The 17,562-nt window shown below is 42.7% G+C and overlaps 1 protein-coding gene across 13 annotated transcripts in view; it reads right to left on the reverse strand.

The window, feature by feature from the left end:
• The window catches only part of GALNTL6 (polypeptide N-acetylgalactosaminyltransferase like 6), an 839,728-nt gene that overhangs the window by 61,722 nt on the left and 760,444 nt on the right, over positions 1 to 17,562 (reverse strand). The window lies entirely within an intron of this gene.

Below are 17,562 nucleotides of genomic sequence, written 5' to 3' on the forward strand. Positions count from 1 at the left end.
GCGCGATAGACAACATGCAAGACAACAATTAATACACAACCAATTTTGTTTTCTACAGGATAAAGAAGTGGTCTTGTGGCCTGGCATTTTGAAATCAGAAGGTATCAAACACAACCTCCTGACTGAGCACTTGAATTGTACTGCAAATATTGCAGCATCTTCTGGACATACAGAGAGTGACAGAGGTATTTCTGTCATTCTCTTGTTTTCTGGCCAATCAGCTCTCTGCACCACTCAGCCAAACCTAATCCAAAAGTATAGCTATAGTAAAGAGAACCATCCCATGACTTCTAGCTTTTCAGTCCTACTCCATCTATTATTATGCAGGCTATCCAGAACAGCCACTATAGCAGATTATGGAGGAGTCAGGACTGCTTCAAGAACATCCGCATGTAGCTTTAGCCTATATCAGAATCATACATTGGTTCTGAGCATGCTCAGAGTGTTTTCTTGAAGGCTGCACCTACCCATCCTAGGAGTGTGCTTGTTCCCTGAGCATCCTTCATGCTGGCTTCTTTTTATTTCCTGTTTTTGTGAGTGACAAAGCACCTCTGGATACACAGTAAATCTTGTTTGTGTTTTTTTAAAACGTATACCATTTTTGTTTCATGGATGGGGATGTTGGGAGGATTTATTATTTTTAAAATGTGGTTGTTGATCCTGTAGCAGTTTAGCCTGATTCAAAGCTCATGTAATTAAAAAGCTGAGACTGAGGGTAGAAACACTCACTGTTCTGCCAGTTCCAGTGTACTTCCACCTCACTCTTCTGAAAAAGGGGGCACATGACACTAGTTAACCCCTGCCCCTTTTTATTGTAAAACCTGGTGGGATCAGCTTGAGTGCTTTTTTAAAAAAATTCAGCTGCAAAGAGATTTTGCAATTGATCCGACAGATCAGCTGGTTCCCCCTCCAGGTATGGCTAATGGAAGTGCTTTGATCTGGCGACTAGAGTGTTTACAGCCTGAGGGACAGGTAGATTTTTAGCCTGCCCCATCATGAAAGCTTAGGCAGGGTGACAAAATAAAACAGAATAAAAGAAAAATATAAATTGAATCATGTTAATTGTTACCCCAACCTTTCTCACCTTAACTCTGAGACCCAAAGGTGATCCAAAAGAGGTGGGTTTCACAATGCTTCCAGTAAGTGCTTAGGATTGGACTTGGAAAAGTGGGAGGCAATGCCTGAATTAAATTGAAAGCAGCCACCATAAATGCTTTTTGTGTGTGTGTCATTGCTTTCAGAACATAAAAACATAGGATCCCTGCTGGTCTAGCCCTGCATTATGCATCCTGCATCCCCACAAGCAGGCCATAATTGAGCATAACACTTTCCTGCTCACGACCCTCAGCAACTTCTTCAAAAGCATCGTGGGTCATGTATTTCTTTTTGGCCCACAAACAGATGTTGCGGAATCATTTTATTAAAGACAAACAGAGATTTTCCATTGGTGTACAGGTGCACTCTGTACACACTCATGCCATTTATTTCTGCAGCTCATAATTCCTAAACATGACTGCACATAACATGAAATTCATCTTTTCCACAGCTGCCACACGCTGGGTTAACATCTTCATCAGGCTGTTCGCTATGACCCCAAAGTCTCTTTCCTGGTCAGTCACCCCCAACTCAGACTCAATTAGACTATATGTTGAGTTAGGATTTTTTTTGTCCCAATGTGCATCACTTTACATTTGCTTGCAATGAACTGTGTTTGCCATTTTACTGCCCATTCACCCAGCTTGGAGAGATCATTTTGGAGCTCTCCACAATCCCTTTTTGTTTTTGCCACTCTAAACAATTTGGTGTTATCAGCAAACGTGGCTACCAGATACATGTAATAAATACTGTAAAGAACTTTGAAAATCACAGGTGGTGTAAACATTATAAATCGGACAATATTGTATATAGCATCTTCTTATATCAAAGTACTAGAATTAGAAAGGGGTTGATGTAAAAAAAAACAATTAGTAGGAAATATCATTTGGCACATGTACTAGATATAAAACAAAAATCCAAACTGTAGGACACATCTAAGGTGCATTTTGTAGAGTAATTGAAATCATTCTCAGACTGGCTTGTAGGACATTTAGCAGGTGTTTCTGTTTGCTTATTAGTTTCAGTAAGATTCCAAAGATTTACTTCTTATTTCTTTTGGAAGATCAGTGCTCCTTTAAAATGTGTCATCTGGACTACACACAGCAGTAAAATGGAAAAGTAGCCTGGATTTACAAACCTCTCATGTTCAGTGTAACAGACCCAAGGGGACTTCTGCTGTGTGAACCTATTGACTTAAACCATAGAGCTGACATTTTGGATAGTCTACCACATTCACACCAGACATTTATTCCACATCAAACAGTCATGGCTGCCCCCCAAAAATCCAGGGATGTGTAGTTTGTGAAGGGTGCTGAGAGCTGTTAGGAAACCCCTATTCCCCTCCTAGAGCTACAATTGCTAGTGTAATAGTCAGTCCCTCTTCCTGGAGAATTCTGGGAATTGGAGCTCTGTGAGGGGAATAATGGTCTCCTAACAACTCTTAGTACCTTTCAAAACTACACTTCCCAGGATTCTTTGGGGAAGCCATGACTATTTAAAGTGGAACAGTAGTGGAATAAATGTTTGGTATGAATGTGGCCTAAAAGAGCAATCTGAAAAACTCACATATTGTCTTTTATAGCAAGGAATCTGCAGCCAATATAAATAATGAAAGATGTTTTCCTTAAATCCAGCTTAGAATAAAGGCATTTGTCTGTGTAGACTGCAGAACTGTGTCACAAGTTATTATCCTGTTCTTTATGGGCAGAACAATCCAAACCAGCCCCTGCGGTTCTGCAGAGGGCAGAGCTACCACTGTATCCACAGTCCAGCCACTCATGGCAGAAGAAAGGGAGCAGGCAGAGGGTTTTCCATTCACCTGCATGTTTGTTGGGCAGAAAACACTGCAAGTACTGCACATGAGCTAGGAAAACAAAACAAGACTTTCAAGACAGAAAGTAAATCCAAAACCAGGCTCAGCTTTCTAGATTTGTCATAAACTTTAGCCATTTTCAAACACTGACGGGACTGAGTGAATGTATATGGAGGGCATGACATTGGGCAGCAGCCTCTTTTTCTGACCTATATGTGTTCGCTCATTACATCATGTGTAGAAAGTCCCCGCACATAGGCTGGGAAAGCAGCCTGCAGTTGTGATGCCACTCCTCACCACTGCCATCACAAGCATTCATTTAGCCCACCATAATGTTACCAACTTGGATTCTGTATTCTGAAACAGACGAAGTTTACAAACGGTTTTGAAAGGCAGCCCCACATAGAATGCACTGCAATAATGCAACCTGGATGTTACCAATTCCTAAACAATTCTGGCAATTTCCCCCCCTTTCTAGAAGGAGTTGAAGTTGAAACACCAACTGCCATGTGAGCTTCTAAGAGGAAGGGATGGATCGAAAAGCTCTCCAAAGCTATGGACCTGATCCTGGAGGAATTCAGCTTCGAGGTACTTTGGCCCAGGACTAGAAAGCCACACACTCTTTCTTTAGCATTGTTTCTGGAAGCGTTGGGGAAAAAACCTGGCTTGATTTTCAAGTTGTCTGTAGCTTGGGAAACTCAGTGGCGCTGTCAGGGCAGGACTCCCCTATAAGACCATTCAGTCCAGTGTCTAAAATTACCTAAATGCACCACTGAGGAAGTCTGCAGGAAGAAAAAGACATTGCTCAGTTTTGACACAGTAGCCTTTACCCAAAAAACTCGGATGCGGCTCTCTGCCCTGAGCTGACCTGCCTCACCAACCTGCTGCTTGTGATTAATGTGTGCTGTTTTCATTGGTTTTCCACCAACAAAAGCAATATGTCACTACAAGCGTACACCTTGTGGCAATAATAAAGATATATCCCTCTAAGCTAACCAGTTTCACTGTACATATTTGGGGTGGGTGGGTGGGGAGACCCACAGCCCCCTCTTATCGATTTGCATAGCAATTTTGCTAGCCTTTCCTAAAAAACAGTTGGGATGCAGAATTAGCATTTTTATGCTGTTTGCTGTATTATGCTAATGAAAATATATGCCGACATTTCAGTGCCTTTGTAATTGGCTTCTGCTAAATAGCGGTGCTGAGGTAGGACTGATAAGGGGAGAGAATGCAGTTTGGCACCTAATACGAGAAAAGTTGCTGCAGCCCTATAGAGGCTGATCTAGGCTACTGCCTGACACTGGGGACATCAATCACCACAAACTACAATATATATTAATCTCTTGCCTACCTGCGATGTAAATGCAATATAAAGAGAATCAGAGCTGGGGAGGGGGAGAGCTACTTATGCCATCTTGGAGGCAAGCTGGGATATAAATGGTCTACAGAACTTCCATCTCTGACACCAGGAAATCACTCTGTCTCGGAGCCGGCTGTGAGGGCCTGTACCTGGTGTCAGGCCAAGAAGACAGTAAACTAGGGTTGCTGCTGGTATACTGTTCACCTTGCTGCCCAGCAGCTTTTCTGACTGAGCTGGCAGTGGCTGTCCATGCTAAGGCGGCCTTTAGTGTTCCAGCTTGGGACTTCATGGCCCCCATGATGACCATGGGTCTGCCTCAAGTTGTCACTGGCCCAACACATACGGCAGGGCACAACCTCGACTTGGATTTTGCTCCAGATGAAGGAAGGGGTGTTCTGAAGATTGTGGGGTGGATGTCACTCCATTGTCATAGTCAGACCACTTCCTGGTGAAGTAAGTCTAGCTCTTATCCTCCTCTGCAGGGGTGGTGGACATATTAAGATGGTATTTAGGATTCCTGAATGCCCTGGGGGAGTTCCCAGTAGATAGAGCAAGTGACCCTGTTGAAGCATTTGTCATGCTGTGGAACAACAAGATGCATGAGGCTCTTAACATGGTTGCCCCTGGGTGCCCAGTCTGGCATTGTGCAGCCCGGTTTGCACCTTGGTACACCAGTGAACTAAGGGCAATGAAACAGGCTGGACGACAGCTAGAGTGCAAGTGGCAAAAAATGTGTTGTGAAGCTGATCGGGCATGAGTAAAACATCATAACCATGCCTACTGTATGGCGCTGATGGTGACGAGGAAGGATCATTTCTCTGCCACTATTGCATACTTAAGTAGCTGTCCAGTGGAGCTCTTCCATATTGTCAGGGGTCTGTTGACATCAACTCCAGAAAATGGAGTTTTAGATCCTTTGGAGGCCCATTGTGAATTGTTTGCAAGGCACTTTGAGGGTAAAGTTGCTTTCCTCTGTAGCAATCTTGATGACCCATCCACGATCGCTCCCGACGAATGCAATTATGCACTGGTTTGTGCTTCTACCAAGCGGTATGTAGGTGCGGTGAGGGCGTCGAAGAAACAACATTTCGCCGCCACTGTTAAGTCATCTCTCTCCCGCCCAGCGGAGCTTTTTAGAGTTGTCCGAGGGCTACTCCACCCTGGCCCACAGGACATGGTAGATACATCGGTAGCCCGCTGTAATGAGTTTGCTAAGCACTTCCAGCATAAGATCTTATGCATTCGTCGGGACCTAGATTCCCATTTTATGACAGTTAGTCCTAATGAGGTGTCTGGAACACAGTCTAGTCATGTTTTGTTGGATGAGTTTCAGTCGGTTCAGTTCGAGGACGTGGACAAGGTGCTTGGACAGATACGTGCAACCACTTTGGTACTTGATCCTTGCCCCTCCTGGCTGATAAAAACTAGCAAGGATGGAACAGCTGGCTGGGCCAAGTAAGTGATAAATGCCTCTTTACGAGAGGGAGTGGTCCCTGGCTGTCTGAAAGAAGCGGCGGTGAGACCACTCCTGAAAAAACCTTCCATGGACCCAGAGGACTTTAACAACTATAGACCAGTGGCAAATGTTTCATTCTTGGGCAAGGTCTTGGAACGAGTGGTTGCTGACCAGCTCCAGGTGCTATTGGATGAAACCGATTATCTAGATCCATTTCAGTCGGGTTTCAGACCTGGTTTTGGCACTGAGACGGCCTTGGTCGCCCTGTGTGATGACCTATATCGGGAGAGAGACAGAGGTAGTGTAACTCTGTTGATTCTCCTTGATCTCTCAGCGGCTTTTGATACCATCGACCATGGTATCCTTCTGGAGAGACTTGCGGAGTTGGGTGTTGGAGGCACTGCTTGGCAGTGGTTCCGCTCCTATTTGGCGGGCCATCTCCAGAAGATAATACTTGGGGAACATTGCTTGACCCCGTGGGTTCTCCAATATGGGGTCCCGCAGGGTTCGGTCTTGTCTCCCATGCTCTTTAATATCTATATGAAGCCGTTGGGTGCAGTCATCCGGAGTTTTGGAGTGTGTTGTCATCAGTACGCTGATGACACGCAGCTCTACTTCTCCTTTTCATCTTCTTCAGGTGAGGCGGTCGATGTGCTGAACTGTTGTCTGGACGCGACAATGGACTGGATGAGAACTAACAAACTGAGACTCAATCCGGATAAGACTGAGATGCTGCTGGTGGATGGTTTCTCTGGTCAGATGGTGGATACATACCCTGTCCTGGATGGGGTTACACTCCCCCTAAAGGATCAGGTTCGTAGTTTGGGAGTCATTTTAGACTCTTCCCTATCACTCGAGGCCCATGTAGCCTCGGTGGCACGGAATGCGTTTTACCAACTTCGGTTGGTAGCCCAGCTACGTCCCTATCTGAGTAAGGAGGACCTTACATCAGTGGTTCATGCTCTGGTAACCTCACGTTTGGACTACTGCAACGCGCTCTACGTAGGGCTACCTCTGAAGATGGTTCGGAAGCTACAGCTAGTGCAAAATACGGCGGCCAGACTGCTAACAAGAACTAAGCGGTCTGAGCATATAACACCTGTTCTGGCTCGCCTGCACTGGCTTCCAATATGCTACCGGGCCAGATTCAAAGTGTTGGTATTAACCTATAAAGCCTTATATGGCGCGGGACCACGATACCTGCAGGAACGCCTCTCCCGTTATGAACCGGCTCGTACACTACGGTCTACTACGAAGGCCCTCCTCCGGGTCCCGACCCATAGGGAGGCCCGGAGGGTAGTAACAAGATCTAGGGCCTTCTCAGTGGTGGCCCCCGAATTGTGGAATAGTCTCCCTGAGGAGGTACGCCTGGCGCCGACACTATTATCTTTTCGGCACCAGGTTAAAACCTTTCTCTTCTCTGAGGCATTTTAATCTAAGTTATTTATGTAAATGTTGTAATTGGTATTTTAGATGATGTACTTTTATATTTGTTATATTGATCTTGTAATTTTATTATTGTATATGTTTCTATGTTTGCCGCCCAGAGAGCTGTTTGCTAGTCGGGCGGGATATAAGCTGAATAAAATAAATAAAATAAATAAAATAAAATCTACTGTAGTCCCCAGTGAGGTGTCCAGCTGCAACATCTTGGGATCAGTTGATGTGGCATGATGAAGTGGACAAGATGTTTGCGATGATGTGGCCAGCAACATGTCCTCTCGACCCTTGCCCTTCTTGACTTATTAAAGCTTGCTGAGGGGGTGTGACTGAGTAGTTCCAGGGTGTGGTCAATGCATTGGTGCAGGAAGGAGTGGTCCCAGCTGCCCTGAAAGAAGCGATGATTCAACTGCTCCTGAAAAAGCCCACCCTGGATCCATTGGTTTGTGACAACTACTGTCCAATCACAAATACCCCCCTTTTAGAGAAGGTGAACAAGAGGGTTGTGGTGCAGCAATTGCAAGTACTCTGGGATGAAACAGATTATCTTGACCCATTCCTGGTTACAGGACTGAATCTGCCTTTACTTCCCTTTATCAGGAGAAGGACAGGGAGAGTGCAACCTTGTTATTCTTACTTGATCTCTCGGTGGCTTTTGATACCAGTGATCATGGTATTCTTCTGGGCCAACTTGGTGAGATGGGTATTGGAGGCACTGATTCCAATCCTATCTCTGGGGTCATTTTCAGATAATAGCATTGGCTTGTAATGGGAAGATCCGGATAATGGCTTCAAATATGCATATACTGTAATGTGATTAAGTCATTTACACATGCTTAGATTTACTTAGAAGATGCTTAAGACTTATTGAATTAGTGTATAAAATTCACTATAGGTACAAGAGCAAACAGTGAAAGAGGAGTAGTTTGAAATTGCCCCCCCCCCGAGTTGGAGAAAAGGCATTTTAAAAAGACAAGCATTTCTGTACCTCCAGGAAGTCTAGGAGTACAGCCAAGATAGCAGATTCAAAATAAACAAGTCTGCATTAGAAAGTAAACAATGAAGAGAACAAGAAAAACCTTGATAAGATTTTCTGAATGGCCAGCAGTAACCTGGCCAATTTACCTATGAACTGATATGAATCTCTGAGGGGTTGTTTATGAAACTAAATGTCTATGAGAATAGAAAGATGTTTGTAAAACTGTCCCACGACAATGTGTATGACCAATCTGTGGGAATGAATTCGTGAGAAAAGACCATGGGAACACACCTTCCCACAGAAAAGAAAGTGTACAAAAAGCCAGGTTTCATAGCACTCAGGGCCCCCTCAGCTCTGCTAGAGTGGGGCAGTCAAAGAAAGGAGAACCATCCATCTATTCCATCCATAACATCTGATGGGTGATGTATCATGACATGTATTCCTATGTCCTTTGTACTTTGGCTCTGTGATATGACTTAGAGTTTAACTCAGTCCTTCAACTATTGTACCTTGTTTTAATTAAGATGTGCCTTCAGAGTTTTATACTTTGACGTTACATGCATATCCAGCAATTTCTTTCATGCTGATATATATATTTCTATTTTTCTGTTTTCTGTTTCTGCAATGATGACTAAGGCCACCTAGAATGTATTGTATTACTTGTAATGTGCAAGATAAGAATAAATAGCATATATTTGTTCTGATGTCTGACTTCCAAACAGAAAATTTCTGGTACCTCCCAAGATTCAAGAATTCTTCAGTGAGGTCTCCTCTATTCTATTCTCCACCTACACTAGACGACTGCTGATGATAACCTGTGAGCTTAGGTGACCAAATGTTTGACATACAAGGACTCTGTGTAGATACAGGGGTAGGGAAAAAGCAAGAACCCTCAACCCTATGCATATACTAGCAAGGGGGTAGTCTTGCCGGTAACTGCTAGCCATTCAGAAAATCTTACTAAAGTTTTTATTGTTCTCTTCATTGTTTACGTTCTAACGCAGACTTGTTTATTTTGAATCTACTATGATGAATACTACTATAATGATTTCAGCATATTATATGCATATTTTAAGCCATTATCTGGCTCTTCCCATTACAGGATGATTTTCTTTCAGCCCCCTCGCAGTTGTGCTGTGGGGTGCCGCAGGGTACCATCTTGTCCCCGATGCTGTTTAACATCTAGAGGAAGCCCTTGGGAGAGGCCATCTGGAGATTTGGGGCAAGATGTCAGCAGTACACTGATGATACCCAGCCCTACTACTACTACTACTATTGAAGACCTTTCTCTTTCAACAAACCTTTTAAGTAGAGACCTTATCCCAGTGACGCTTACAGTGTGTAATAGACAGATAATGCATACAGTATGCAAGAATTGTTCATATTCTTAGAAAAACCTTGCTTCTCAGTGAGATCAAGGAGGGAGATGGGCATTGAAAAATATGTGAGAATAAGCCCAACACTTAGATCTTCAGAAAATCCCAACCCTATTCTGAGCAGCGAATTGTTGGCACAACCTCTTCTATAGCACAGAAGGGCTGCTCACAAGAGAGCCTTCCACATGTAGAGCCAAAGCCAAGTGTGGAGGAAGTGGGTAGCAGGTCCACCGCCCCTCTCCCATCATCTGCATACCTAGACCAGGAGCCCAGTCTCACTGTCTGAAATCTGTATGTCGAGTGGAACACTGGCAAAAGGATACATATACAGCTATATGTACACAGGCACATGTTCATGAGTTCTCTATGCTGTGGGAATTCTGACTACACAGAATAAGCACTAATGTGGAGATATTTCACTCATACAGGTGTATGCATGTAAGCTCTCCTTTGGCATGTTCTTTTCAATACCCCAATATTGGAGATGCGACTAGCAGGCATATCCTGCTAACCCCTTCCATGAGGTTATAAACATGAGTGGGACAGAGAGAGAGAGAGAGAGAGAGGTATGTCATCCCATGTGACATGTTCTCTCAAGAATGATGTCCCAGAGTCAGCGGAGGCTGGTCATTAGGGTGAGTGGAGCACTACACCACCAACCTCAGCCTGCCCTCTGCCTTCTTACTCACAACTAGCCCAGGAGGCGGTACTGTCTGTCAGCTTACTCCACAGTCCCTGTAGAACTCAGCAGGGAGGAGGATGGATACAAAATGATTTTACTCCACCTGTCATTGGCTCATGCTCTGCCTACTGTTGGCCTGCCTGCTTTCCACCCTACCAATCCCCATGGGCACCAGCCACCACTGCCAGAGTTCCTTAATTCCTGCTAGCATTTTCTGCTAATTGTAGGATAGTGGACTGGCAGTAGAAGGTAGGCAAAAGAACCATACAAATCAGGGGTATTGAGATCCCAAGGACAGCAGGAGTAATTGTTGGTGACTGGATTGGCAGGCTTCAAATCGTATAGTACATGAGCTAGGCCTCTTGTCTTCAGAGTGCATTGATGGGCTGATGCTAGATCCCAAGGACAGGAAACAGTAGCTGAAAAGGCATTTGTCACTCATGTATAATTAAGATACATACTGCTGTCTCTGGCTATAATTACAGATCAGGCAACCATAAATGTGAGGATCTTAAACAAATGGAATCCAAAGAAGCTGAACTACATTAATAAATCCTTCCAATTGTCAAAACAGAGAAGGAATGGAAGGGATCATAGAATCAGAGAGCTGGAAGGGGCCTATATGGCCATCAAGTCCAAACCCCTGCTCAATGCAGGAATCCAAATTAAAGCATACCTGACAGGTGCCTGTCCATCTGCCTCTTGAATGCCTGCAGTGTTGGAGAGCCCATCACCTCCCTAGGTCATTTGTTCCATTGTTGTACTGCTCTAACAGTTAGGAAGTTTTTCCTGACGTTCAGTTGAAATCTGGCTTCCTGCAACTTAAGCCCATCATTCCGTGTCCTGCACTCTGGGATGATAGGGAAGAGACCCTGGCCCTCCTCTGCGTGGCAATCTTTCAAGTACTTGAAGAGTGCTATCATATGTCCCCTCAGTCTTCTCTTCTCAGGGTTAAACATGCCCAGTTCTTTCAGTCTCTCCTCAAAGGGCTTTGTTTCTAGTCCCCTGATCATCCTTGTTGCTCTCCTCTGAACCTGTTCTAGTTTGTCTGCATCCTTCTTAAAGTGCGGTGTCCAGAACTGGGAACAGTGCTCAAGATTAGACCTAACCAGTGCTGAATAGAGGGGAACCAGTAGTTCACACGATTTGGAAACTATACTTCTGTTAATGCAGCCTAAAATAGCATTTGCCTTTTTTGCAGCCACATAACACTGTTGGCTCATATTCAGCTTGTGATCAACAATCCCATGATCATTCTTGTATGTAGTATTGCTAAGCCAAGTATCCCCCGTCTTATAACTGTGCATTCAGTTTCTTTTTCCTGGGTGTAGAACATTGCACTTATCCCTGTTAAATTTCATTCTGTTGTTTTCAGTTTGTTGCTCCAGCTTATCAAGATCCCTTTGAAATTTGTTTCTCTCCTCTAGGGTATTAGCTATCCCTCCCAATTTTCTCTCATCGATAACACTCTCAACATACTACATGCCATTTAACTTTTTAGTATTGCATTGTTCTTTAAACCTTCACACTTTAGCTTAATGCCAAATTGCGTGAGACAATGGGACTATGATAGTATCTCTTGTCTCTTTAATATATGGCCGATATTAGGTGTGGGGACCTGCTGTGCTTGGAGAGGGTGGTGGGAGTTTGCCTTGTACTTTTCTGATGATGAAAATGTTGCTCCAATCTGCTATCTGCTCCTTTAGAGAAAATATATGTGAACTAAGCCCAGCAAGATGGTACAGATCTGGATTGCCTTCTCCCCCACCCTGCAGCTAACATTTGCCATTCATTCATTCATTCATTCATTCATTCATTCATTCATTCATTCATTCATTCATTCATTCATTCAACTTCTATCCCACCCTTCCTCCCAGAAGGAGCCCAGGGTGGTAAACAAAAGACAAAACATCTTAAAACATCTCAAAAACAAAACAGCTTAAAAACATTTTCAAATAAAACATTTTTTAAAAATTAAAAAAACAATTCCAAAACAAACACAGATTTAAAAAGGTGGGAGCTCTGATCATTGATCTACATTGCTGTTTCTAGTTTGGCACTTATTTATTTATTTATTTTGTATATTTGTATGCTGCTTTTCATCATCAGGTGACCTCAGCGTGGCTTCCATAGCAAAAACAAAATATGATAAAAACAATTCAGAAATAATAAAAAGTACAACAGTATCAATAAATAATACCACAAAATATAAAACAGGCTGAAATATCAAATCAATCTAGTCTGCAAAATCTAGAGATATATATGGAGAGAGAGAGAGAGAACAAATATACAATAATATATATACTTAATAATATACTTATTTTAAAATAATATAATTATTTTATGAATTTGTTGAATAGTGGATTCAAGGACAAGGACCTGGCTAAGTTCAAGGTTCTGGTTTTGGCATACAAAGTCCTATACAGGTTGGGACCAGGATACCTGAAATATCGTCTTACACCTTATATACCCAGTCGATCACTGTGCTCTGCAGGTGAGCTCCATTCTGCATAACATAGGAAGTGGACCTTTCCTGTTATGGCATCTACCCTTTGGAATTCCCTTCCCTTAGATATTAGAGAGGCACCATCCCTGTTATCTTTTTGGTGCCTACTGAAGAGCTTCCTCTTTCAACAAGCTTTTTAAGTAGAGACCTTATCCCAGTCTGTGTCTGTGTTGGAATTACTGTTTCAGATGTTTTAAAAACTTTTTTTTAAAAAAGATGTTTTTAAAGATTTTTAAAAAAAGATTTTTTAAAAGATGTTTTGTTTTAATATGTTTTTAAGGATGTTTTGTTGTAATATATTTTAAAATCTGTTTTTACGATGTTTTAGAGTGCTTTAGTGCTTTTGTTTGCCGTCCTGGGCTCCTAATGGGGGGACGGGCAGGATATAAATCTAATAAATAAATAAATAAATAAATAAATAATAAGTAAGGGCAAAGTACATATTACGTGTGCATTTGTGTAATAAAACTCAACACTTTTTAAAATGAAAAGCAGTTTCAAGACTCCACACAAGTTTGAGTGGAAAGGGAGAAAGGGGGAAGAAAGGTGATGGTGAGTGCAGCTTAACCCTTTCCCCTGTGTTTCTGCTGAAAATGCTACTTTTTTGTTGCTTTCCCTAGGGAGTTCCATATGGAGAACCGAGGGGTGGGGAAAGCAGCTAGGTGTCCAGTTTGAGCAGAAGAGCAGCAAGCAGAAAAAGGATTAAGCACTTCCTAAACCCTCCCCCCACTGGCTTCTTCTCTAAACAGTATCTCAGCCTCCTGAGTCATGAAGCTTTTTCGTAAAACAATATCACCACAATGTCAGGGTGTTACATACATTTGTGTATAATATGGTTTGACCCTAAGTCTCCCATTAATAAATTCTTTTAGGCCTTTCACAGAAAAGTAGTTGGGTACTTAATTATGTAGAAAAGATAGAAATGGCTATTTCTGGTTTACAAATTTAGTCCTTTCCCTGCATTTCCAAAAGAGTGTTCTGAGCCACTATCCAAACCACAATACAGAAGTTTGCTAAATATCTTCTTTGTATGATCAGCATGCCTATTAATAGTACAGGGAGCCTTTTAGAACTTCTGCCTTTTCTTTGCTTACTGTGGAATTAGCACATCAAACTTCTCCTTCTATATATGTAAAAAAAGTTGCTTGAGCAGTCGCTTTGTGTTAGTTACAATAAAACTGTATGAAACATATTTAACCTGGAAGTTTTAATCAGCTTTTAAACAAGATTATTTCAGGAAAAGACTTTGAGATTTTATTTAACTATTCAGCTGAACAATGCATTGGGCTAATGCTAAAGGTAGAACCTAGTTTGTTATTCTGTGCTCTGCAGTTACTTCCTTAAACATGTATCTCAGGGGCGGGAAAGTGGATTCAGTGGTGAGCTGGCTCCACAGTGAGTGGCCCACCTTTTGCAGGACACTTTGCTGAGCAGGCCACTATACTGAATCAATGTTTTGTTCGTTTGTTTTGCTAATCTTCTACTTTGCAAACACTCTTTCATCTCCAAACTGGAAAATGGTAATTACCTATCAGTTTGTCTTCTTCAAAACATATGGTCTTGCCCATAACATATTCTCATCAGTTTCTTTACAGCCAGAATGAAACCCTCTCATCTTGCAGATAGGTTTGATCATGGCCTTATTGTGTGCTGACAATGAACATGTGTGAAGTCTGATCTGACTTGAAGGTAGTGAAGCGTAATGATATGAGCAGTGAGCCAGAAAGTCTCCAGCTGAAATTTTTGTCTCAGTCATAAATGTACCATGTAAGCAACCATTGTCCCTTGGTCTCCCATTTACAATATGTAAATGATAGTGCTGGGTTACCTTGCAAGGCTGTTGTAAATTCAGATAACATGTGAAATGTTTTGAAGATTCAGTGCAGGGCTCCATGTCTGAAGTGCAGAGCTTGGAAAAGTTACTTTTTTGAACTACAACTCCCATCAGCCCCAGCCAGGGCTGATGGGAGTTGTAGTTCAAAAAAGTAACTTTTGCAAGCTCTGCTGAAGCGGCATGTCCTGGCAAAGTACCCTGTTGTGGGCCACCTTCTAGCAGCAGCAGCAGTAGTAGCAATAGCACTCTAAACATAGCTGGAAGCTGCCATTTTAAATGCCCACAATATCCCATACTGAGGTAAATTAAAGTGGTGGCTCTCAGACTCAGCCATTTCACCTGAGGGGCTCAGGTTGGAAAAATAATTAATTGCTTCACCAAGATAATCAGCAATTTTCAAGTGGTCCAAGGGGAAAAACAGTTTGGGAACCACTGGTCTACACAAAGAGATGGTTCTCACACAACACTAAGCCAAATCATGGCTTAGCATGAACACATGTATGTGAGGGTTCCTAGAAAGCAGACAGTAGCCCTTCTGCTCCTCTGCCATTTCTGCTGCTGTAAGCTAAGGCAACGTTTGGCTTGGTGTGTTGTCTGAATCTGGGTTTGTGGTTTGTCTTGCCCCAGACAACCACAAGCTGTAATCAAGGTTTGTTCTTGGGTTGACAACTCGTGTTTTGTCTGGAGAAGACAAACTATGAGTCCAGGTCAGATGACACACTAAGCCAACCCATGGCTTAGCTCAAGGTAGTGCTGCAGCAGCAGGAGGACTAAAGGAGGAGTGCAGCAGCTGCATTCTCTCTGAGAGCCTTCTTGAGGTTGCATTAAGCCATGGTTTGGCTTAGCATTACATGTGAACCACCTCAATTTTAGTTCACTTCCAAACCCCATCACTTCACCCCATCTGTTCTCCAGGAAAAATAGTGCCTTTCTGCATCCATTTTCTTTCTGTTGAGCTGCCTGCCTACCCCCACCTCAGAAAGAGTTATTATTTCTTCTAGCCAAATGCTACAAAATTCTGTTGAAAGCTGTTTCCATATATATTCATGCAGAAGGATACAGACCCTTAGTTCAACTCACGGTAATGAGATTAATGAAGAGATATGGCTGAAATGAGGCCCTAGTTTAGCACAGTCCTCTCCAAAGAATCTGTCATTTGGACAAAATAGGTTGGGACAATTTAGTATCTAAGCTTTCAGTACCGTTACCATGGTTTCTGCACAGAGAGGAATGGACTGCCTTGCAATTGTATTCCTTCCAATGACAAATAAAAGAGAAATAGGAAATGGGATAATACAATCTTTAGACCTCTTGTCAGAACTGTGAGATGCAAGAGGCAGCGTTGATTTATCTCTGAAACACCCTAACAAGAGAGAGTGCAAACTGATGTACTCTAAGCAAACGGCTATCCGTTTAGCTTGTGGGTTCCTGTTGTCTTTCAGATTTTGTTTTCTTTTAGTATGGAATTGATTCAAAGTTATATGACACCAGTTCAGTTCATGCAGGTCATTTTGATTCTGCTGAAAACACCCTCAAATCCACACCGGCAGTCTGGAGCAGAGATATCCCCTGGCAGCTTCTGTGCATTTCATTCAGTGCATCTTCTTGACTTCAGTGTGTGGGTGCACATAGTTGTAAAGGAAGGGCTTGTTTTATGCCCCTTTAATGCTCAAAGAAAATAACTGGATTTGCAATAAAGCCAATGACTTACGTACTAAATTTATTCAGCAGTAAACACAAAGCAGGCATCACGGAGGATTAAATCAGGTGATGGAAGGTCTTGGAGCTATAAGTGAACCGTTGCCACAGAAATGTATTACAGTATAGGAATGCCAGATGTGGGTGTCATCAAGCCTGGCTGTTGTTTTTTCAGATGGTACAATATGGAATGCTATGGGTTGTATGAAACTAAGTCCTACTCAGAATAGACCCATTGAAATTAATGAACCTAGGCTAGTTGTGTTTTTAATGGGTCTACTCTGAGTAAGATTAGTATTGAATACCACCCATACCCTACTACATAATAATTTAAAACAATTCTGCTTTTAATTGTGACACCACTGGATTTGCCTTGTGTACTTTCCTAATGTGTACGGCTTAAAAACCACATTGTTTTGCCTTGGCTACTCTCTGCCTTACAAGAGACACAAATGATACTTACAGATGTTCTACACTTCCATAAATGTATTCAAATAACCAGGGTTATAGCTAGGAAGATAGGACGCTGCCAGTGGTGGCTGATGGTTCCATGGGAGTGGAATCCACTCCAGGTTTTAGTCCGAACTTTCAAGGAGCTGTCCAAGGTGCTTCAGCTTGAAAGTTCAGTCTAAAACCTGGAGTGGATTCCACTGCCCCACTGACATGGAGCCACCAGCCATCACTGGAAGCTGCCTCACATCAAGTCAGGCCACTGGTTAATCAGCTCAGTAGGATCAACACTGACTGATAGCAGCTGTCCAGGAATCTTACTTAGCCCTGCCCAGAGATACCAGGAATCAAGCCTGGAACCTGCATGCAAAGCATGTGCTTTACCTCTGAGCCAAGGCCCCTCATCTAGAATTGCAGCTGCTTAGCCCTCAGATGCATATCAAGGGCTGATTAATTGTTGCTGTTTATTCAATATATTGTTTTCAATAAATATTCAATAAATGGGTTTTGAACCCCCCTGTTTTTTGTAATTGAGTGTAACAAGTTCCCTTATAATAGATTATACTATTCATCCATCAAGGCCAGTATTATTCCCTCTCATGACTAAAAGAGTTGTGCATTGAAATACCTACCAGGCAGCCTCACACTCTTGTTTTTCTTTAGGAGCCCAATTCTATTGCATAGGCAGCTGTGTTGTAAGGGAAAACTTATATCTTAACACTTTTCCTGAGACTGGAATGGAGATCCCCCTTCAAGGCTTGGAGTGTTTTTTTTGGGGGGGGGTAACCCCTTCCCATTGACACCTTCTGCCAGTCTGCCTAAGGTTCAGACATTTCCACCTATGACTCTGCACATAGATGAGTGAGTTGTTCA

Source organism: Rhineura floridana, chromosome 9 (genome assembly GCF_030035675.1).
Source record: "Rhineura floridana isolate rRhiFlo1 chromosome 9, rRhiFlo1.hap2, whole genome shotgun sequence".
NCBI classification, from domain to species: domain Eukaryota; kingdom Metazoa; phylum Chordata; class Lepidosauria; order Squamata; family Rhineuridae; genus Rhineura; species Rhineura floridana.